The sequence below is a fragment of the Scylla paramamosain genome, chromosome 5, assembly GCF_035594125.1.
Source record: "Scylla paramamosain isolate STU-SP2022 chromosome 5, ASM3559412v1, whole genome shotgun sequence".
Lineage (NCBI taxonomy): Eukaryota > Metazoa > Arthropoda > Malacostraca > Decapoda > Portunidae > Scylla > Scylla paramamosain.
The window spans coordinates 33,035,209-33,042,555 of NC_087155.1; the positions used below are offsets into that span (position 1 = coordinate 33,035,209).

The 7,347-nt window shown below is 42.1% G+C and overlaps 1 long non-coding RNA gene across 2 annotated transcripts in view; it reads left to right on the top strand.

Moving 5' to 3' along the window:
• Positions 1-1,548: 1,548 nt before the first annotated feature.
• Positions 1,549-7,347, top strand: part of LOC135100858 (uncharacterized) — a 21,683-nt gene continuing 15,884 nt past the window's right edge. For both annotated transcript variants that reach the window (XR_010268947.1, XR_010268946.1), the window contains exon 1: positions 1,549-1,615. This is a non-coding gene — a long non-coding RNA (uncharacterized LOC135100858). The remainder of the gene's footprint in view (positions 1,616-7,347) is intronic.

The window sequence follows — 7,347 nt, forward strand, 5'->3', positions numbered from 1 at the left end:
TTTCATCTATAGGTAAAAAAAAATTTCCTACTCATCCTTTTTCTTTATTCTCCCTATTGTCAGGAGTAAAAGATTCCAGCTATGTTTTACATTACAAAGGTAAAGGTGGGGAGCGTGCTCTATAGCTGCGCGTGGCCTCGGCGCTCATCTCCGTCTCATTGGCCTTTGAACATGTAATGGATGACATGCCGTGTCCCGGGACACTGTGACATCCAAGCCTTCACAGCTTATATTCCTCAGGTTTCCCCAGGCTCCCATTTATCGACGAGCAGGAAGGAAGGGTGAGCAGTTTGGTGACCTGTGCGCCCACTGCCTCTGTCTCAACCCCTAACTCGAACCGCAGCCCGCATATTCATAACCAAGCGCGATGGCCACCACATCACGGAGGCGCATGTATACCTTACAAACCTGCACGTAACTTTTTTTTTACTTGTAATTTAAGATTTCAGAACTTTTTAGCTCATCTTTGACATGCGTTTTTTTTTTTTTTATACAGGTCTTTAGTACTCACGGTTTTTCGTATAACTGCCAGTTTTCTCAAGTAAAAGGTTCATAGCCACTAATGCATCTCTCTCTCTCTCTCTCTCTCTCTCTCTCTCTCTCTCTCTCTCTCTCTCTCTCTCTCTCTCTCTCTCTCTCCAAACACTTTTTTTTCCCTGTTTTATAACATCTAACTCATTTTCCAATATAAAAATCCCATAATCCCTTATCTAAACCCTTTGACTAGTAATGACACTAGAACACCTCCGATTTTCATTTGAGTAACCGCAAATGATTTCCCAGAGCAGAGATGAAACTACAGGTCCTAATGGCTTGTGAATGATTACTCTTACTTTCTCTGGTTGTGGTATCCTTTGAAATCGTACCCTAAACTTTACTTAGAGCAGAGGAGAGGACCAGGCGAGGTGAGAAGTAGGAGTGAGCGTGGTGAGATTCCCTAGCGCCACTATGCCAAACAATGGTACGAGTAAAAGGGAGTCTAAAGGATTGTTTGATGTTGGCATCCCAAAGTCCACGTGAGCTTCGCAGGTATTGGTGTTTTCACGAAAGGACTGACCGATAACGTGGAGAAAAGAAGGTGGAGATACGAGAGACAGGCAAACAGTGAGGGAAAAAGGAAGGTAGACACTTCAAAAAGGAGAAAAATAAAAAAAGTACAAAAAGAAGAAAATGGAGAGTGGAAAACAAGGTGAAAGACGCAGGGACATCTTTTCGTGTGTGTATGTGTGTGTGTGTGTGTGTGTTTCGGATTTTTCATTGTTTTTATCGTGAGTGGTGCGTGAGAGAGAGAGAGAGAGAGAGAGAGAGAGAGAGAGAGAGAGAGAGAGAGAGAGAGAGAGAGAGAGAGAGAGTTCTTTGTTTATGTGTTCTTTCACTAGGAAAAATATTACCATAGATTTAAAATGTTAGAATAAAGCAATACTTGTGGTCTCGGTGGACAAAGTGTTAGATTCAGACTGGAAACCATCTTGCCTCAAACTCTGATGCGAGACAAGTTGAATCGGAATCTCGGAGCCTCGCCACCGTGCTTCATTCCCTCACCACCTTGGCCAGGACATCACAGTGAGTGGACGTGTGCTGCGAGCTGCTGCCCTGTGTGGGTAATCTTCGTCAGGTATGGGAAGTGGCCCTTGTCATGTGTTTACGACTCATGTTTTCGGTTTACAAGTGAGAAATTTCTAACCTGATCCAAGTCCGAGTGATGGAAACGAGAACTGTATGGTAGTTTTTTTTTTATTCTGATTTTTTATCTATTTATTATTTGTTTTACCTGGTGATTAACACTTCTATGCTGTCAAAATAATTCACTTCTCTTTTTTTTTACCATGCTTTCCTTATACCAGGTAAAAACTTCCCTAGCAGTCTCCACTATCTGGTAACACGTTCATTCTTTTCCATGTTCAGTGTCATCTGAGAATAAGTGAGCAGGTAACACAGTGACTGGACGATACGTACATCCGCTGTTCAACGCGCCTATTCTTTAAAAGAAAAAAAATTTAAATGCTTTTGATTGGCTTTGCATTCACTCCAAAAAATCCTTATTTACTCTTAAGAATAATTAGATACCCTACGAATAAGGGTTTGAGGAGAATCTTGTCAATTTGTTGCACGTTATATGGAAGAGGAAAAAATTAAATACTTCCCAGGAGGTGAGTGCATCGTCCAATGACAGTGTTCAAGACGGCGTGTCTCAGTTGGCAGGATCACCTCGCCGGATCCCATCATGTCGAGTACAGTACTTCCGTTGGTTCTCTTCTGAATTAAAATCACACACGAGAAGCCTTTTTTAAGATTCATAGAAGCGATTTCAGAGCTCCTTGATGTAGTGTTTCTCATCTAGACATTTGTATCCCAGAGAGAGAGAGAGAGAGAGAGAGAGAGAGAGAGAGAGAGAGAGAGAAATGTGTCTGTGTGTGGCCAGGGAACTACGTATTACTTAAATGTTACTGAAATGCCTCCCTTCCTTCCTCCCTCCCTTCCTTCCTTCCTTCCTTCCTTCCTTCCTTCCTTCCTTCCTTCTCATCTTGATCACGTCGTTTCTCCACTTCCTCTCCTCCATCTCCTCCTACCTCTCCGGACCATGTCATTCCTCCTCCTCCTCCTCCTCCTCCTCCTCCTCCTCCTCCTCCTCCTCCTCCTCCTCCTCCTCCTCCTCCTCCTCCTCCTCCTCCTTTCTCTTTCTAGTGTCCTATTATGTTCGCCAAGCTCATTGTCCTCACTTCTCCGCCTCAGATGGGCTTTGTACTTCACATTTTTCCTCCCCAATGACGGTGTTTCTGGATCCTCTTCTCGGTACGACAACCACGCAAGCTTTTAATTATTTAGCAGCGTTTTAAGTCCGCTTCTCTCGCGCACCCATGGTTGCCTTGGGAGCTGCGAGCCTTGGGACGCGACTTGCTCCTCAGGGATGCTGTTTCTGTTTGACTCGTTTTTTTTTTTTTTTTTCTGATGTGTTTTACTTTTTTATTGATTTTTTTTGTTCGGTGTTTTATTTCTCTCTCTCTCTCTCTCTCTCTCTCTCTCTCTCTCTCTCTCTCTCTCTCTCTCTCTCTCTCTCTCTCTCTCTCTCTCTCTCATATTCATTTTTCTTATTTTTTGTGGGGGTTATTTAGTTTAGTGGTTTTATTTGATACTGTACTTGTATTTTCGTCTTATGTTTCTTCTTTTTTTTTTTCATCTTCCGTTTCGTTACATTTTTGTATTTAATTTTGCACCTGTTCGTCATTCCCCACCTTTTTCCATATATGTACTTTTTTACTTGCGTGTTACATCATTTTTGTATCTAATATTGTTTTTTTTTTTTGTTTTTTTTAAGACCATTTGTGTTTCTTTTTCTTTTTTTCATTAGTAACTTTCTCTCCATTTATCCATTTTTTGACGCTTCTTTCATCTTTTATTTATTTATTTACCTTTATTTATTTATTTTTTGTGTGTATTTGTGCTTACGCGTCAGTCCTCTCTCACATGTATTACCTTCCTCCTCCTCTTCCTCCTCCTCTTGTCCCCCTCCCCCAGTAGAAGTAGCAGCAGCAGCAGCAGGAGGAGCTATCCCATAGTTCCCTTCTGGACTGCAAAATTAGTTCGTCCTTCAGATGAAAAATTACGTTCATAGGATCACAGCTTCTTATGTAAGGCATGATTCCAGCTGACGCCTCCATACATCATCCCCCTCCCTCATTTCCTCACACACACATACACACACACGCACTCTCTCTCTCTCTCTCTCTCTCTCTCTCTCTCTCTCTCTCTCTCTCTCTCTCTCTCTCTCTCTCTCTCTCTTTCTTTCTTTTTCTTTTTCTTTTCTCTCCTTCTTCTTCTTCTTCTTCTTCTTCTTCTTCTTCTTCTTCTTCTTCTTCTTCTTCTTCTTTCGTTACTTCCTCTCTTCTCTATCTCTCTCTTTCCCTCCCATCCATCCTCCCTCATGACCTATCTTTTCCTCCATCCTTCCTTCCTTCCTTCCTTCCTTCCTTCTTTTCTTTCTTCCTTTACTGTCTCCCTTTCATTTTTCATCTCTCCCTCTCTCTCTCGTTCTCCTCTCCTCCCTCGCCTGAGTATCTCCTCCATACCTAACGCGGGAAAATCATAAGAATTAAACATGCAAGTGACTTAAAATTTACAGCACGTAGATAATTTAAACTTGCATCCTGGTCGCAGTGGGTCCTGTATGAATAAGCATTGAATTAAAAAAAAAAAAAGCTCGATGGAAATGTGCAGTATTTTATCATATTCCGGGAAGTTGAGAGGAAAAAAATAAATAAAAGTACGTGTGCATGGAAAGTTTTGCTGAGTGAATTACGACGAAGCGTGTTAAGAAGTGTTGATTATGTTATGGGTTAGGTTGCTTTGTGTCTGAGAACAGATCTGTTTTACGTGACGAGCAGGCTATCAGTGCTTGTGTATACGGGGGAAGCAGGGATCACTGTTTTCATGGGCTACCAGTGCTTGTGTGTGAGAGTCCGGGGAAGAACGGATCTGTGTTAAGTTAGGGTATCAGTACTTCGCAGCGAATTCAGCCAAGTGACAGATTGTTAGTTGCAGGCCACCGCAGCTCCCAGTGCAATACTCGGTCCCACTTCTGTCATGCATTACTTTCTGATCGAGTAAACCTGTACATCCTAATTTGTCAGTGTCCTCGTGGCCGCAGCAAGGATGTTAGAGAGAGAGAGAGAGAGAGAGAGAGAGAGAGAGAGAGAGAGAGAGAGAGAGAGAGAGGATGTGTCTAGGGTGTCGTTAAAGTGAGAGTAAGAGTGTTTTCAGGAAGGATAACGATGCTTTCTCTTTCACATCTTTTCTTCTCGCGTCCACTTCAAGTTAGGAATCTTATCCACCAGTTAATTCAGTGTTTTTTTTTTTTTTTTTTTGTACTTTTCTCCTCTTTCTCTCTTATTACTTTCTGATGTGATAGGTTTCTTTTCTTTTTCTCTTCATTTTCTCCCCTCCTTTAGTGTCCTTTTTTTTTTAACTTTTCTTTCTCCTTTCTTTCGTATTATTTTTTGGTGATAGAAGACTGGGTATTTTGCTTCTCTTTCCCTTTTGCTTCCGTAGTCCTTTTTTTTTTTTCGTTGGTATTTCCTTTCTTTTTCTTAACCTTTTTTTTTTTATCGTATATTATTTATTCACTGTTTACTCACTGACCACGTATACATTTGTTCTTACAGTGTTCACATAGAATGAGTACACATTGATCCCAGCCTTTCCTACCCTCCCTGTTCCCCCATTGATTCATTCCCACCACCACACACTGCACAGCTCGTCCGCCTATCTCTATTTAACTATTCTCACCTTCCCCACGATTACCCATCATCCCCATGCATCCCTTTATTACCTGCTTTCCTCCCTCCCACCCCTTCTCTCTCTCATTCCCTGCCTCTGACCTGTATTCATAAACCGCTTTGCTCCCTTGCCAAGACTGTTTTCAAAGGCCACCGATGATCAGATGGGTTTTCAAAAGAGTGTTCCTTCTGTTCGTAATGTAGAAATCTTGTTCATCTATCACCCGTATAGCTTTAATTAGAGAGTTTTGAAAGTAATCGAAGTTAAGTTAGCTTAGGTTTAGAAGTGTTTCAGAATGTTGTCCTTTCATCCATTACAGTCACTCTCCTCACCCTTCTTCCCTCCCTCCCTCCCTCTCTCTGTCCCTGCCTCCCTCACTACAGTCACTCTCCCCTCTCACTTTCTCCTTCACCACCACCACCACCACACTATCACCACTTACACAAAAACTTCATATAACCTTGTGTCGGGCCGCTAGGTAAAGAGTTTGGACACCTGATAACATTACAAAGCTGCAGCACCTGACGCACCTCACCTGAGAAGCGCAATTTGCATGCACCTAATGAGGGAATCTGGTGGTGAGCACTTTTATAGTTACCTGTGAGAATGCATTGCCCAGGTGGTTATTAGTCTTCACACCTTGCGAGGATGGAAGATGAATGGTTTAGTGGGAAGGTTTGATAAGGAAAATAACACTGTGAAAGTAGAACAAGGAAGAGGAGGAGGAGAAGGAATATACGAAGGAAAACAAGCAGCAACAGACCTCTTGGTTCATGCTAGGCTGTTAGATGATGAAGAAAACAGAAATACAAATGATTTTAGAAAGAAAGTTTGATAGAGAGAGTAGCACGACGACAAGGAGGAAGAATATACAAAGGAAAACAAACAGCAACAGACCTCTTGGCTGTTTGGTGATGAAAAAATAAAAAAAATATAGAGGATTAAACAAGATAGGAGGAGGAGGAGAAAGAGAAGATGATAAATAAAAAGAACAGCTAAAACTGGTAAATATATGTAGAGGAAAAAGAAGGGAAATGAAAAGGAAGGGAAGAGATGGACGCAGATAAAAGTTAAATAAAGGGAAGGAGGAAAGGAACAGGTTGACCACTGGAGAAAGAAACACGGATAGAAAAGGTTATAATTTGAGGGAGAAAAGAAATGAAGAAGAAAGGAAAGGAACGGAAGAGCGGACGTAAAATTAAATGGAGAAGGAAAAGGGAAGAAAGAGAATCGGGGGAAAAGACAATGATATGAGCGAGAAAGACGGAAGAGGCGAGAGGAAAAGTTAAAAAGATGAACGAAGAGGAGAATTAAATGAAGGAAAGAATGAAAAGCGAAGAAGAAAAAGTGAGGAAAAAAAACATGTAACATAGCTGAAAACAATAACAGAGAGAAGGAAAGGAGGGGAAGGAAAAGAGAAAAGATATAACAGGAAAGAGAAAAGAAAAGAAGGGAGAAAAGATCTGACGTAGCTGAGAGGAACAACAGGGAGGAAGAAAGCAGGGAGGGAATAAAGGGAGGGGCGTGGCTGAAGGTATAAACAGGAAGGAAGGGAGGGAGGGAAGGAGGGGCGTGGTCTTGCCGGCCCTTCATCTATCAACATTTGAATAGTGATCTCACCATCAGTCTCCCTCCGTGCGCAATTTAATAGCAGCAGGTATTAGGGAGGGAGGGAGGGAGGGGGGAGGGGAGAAGTGAGGGTATGGGGAAGAACGAACGGGGGAAGAGGCGTGAACAGAAAGCAGCGTGGCAGAAACCTCTGAGGGAATTACGAAGGAGGAAAGGAAGAAGGAAGGTAATGAACAAAAGGAATAGGGATAAGGAAGTGGAAAGAAAAAAAAAAGAGGCATTAGGGGAAAAGGAATAACGAAAGAAGGAATGAGATAGAAGGGAATCAAGAGAGAAACGTATTTGGAATGAAGGAAAGGAGAGAAGGGGAAGGAATGAATAGAGATAAAAACAACTGAAATGAAGGAAGGGACGTGGGAGAGGATGGCGAGGAGAATAAGGAATGAAGGAGGAGGTGAGAAGGGAAGGAGCGAAGAGGAAAAAAAAAACATTGAACTGAAGGAA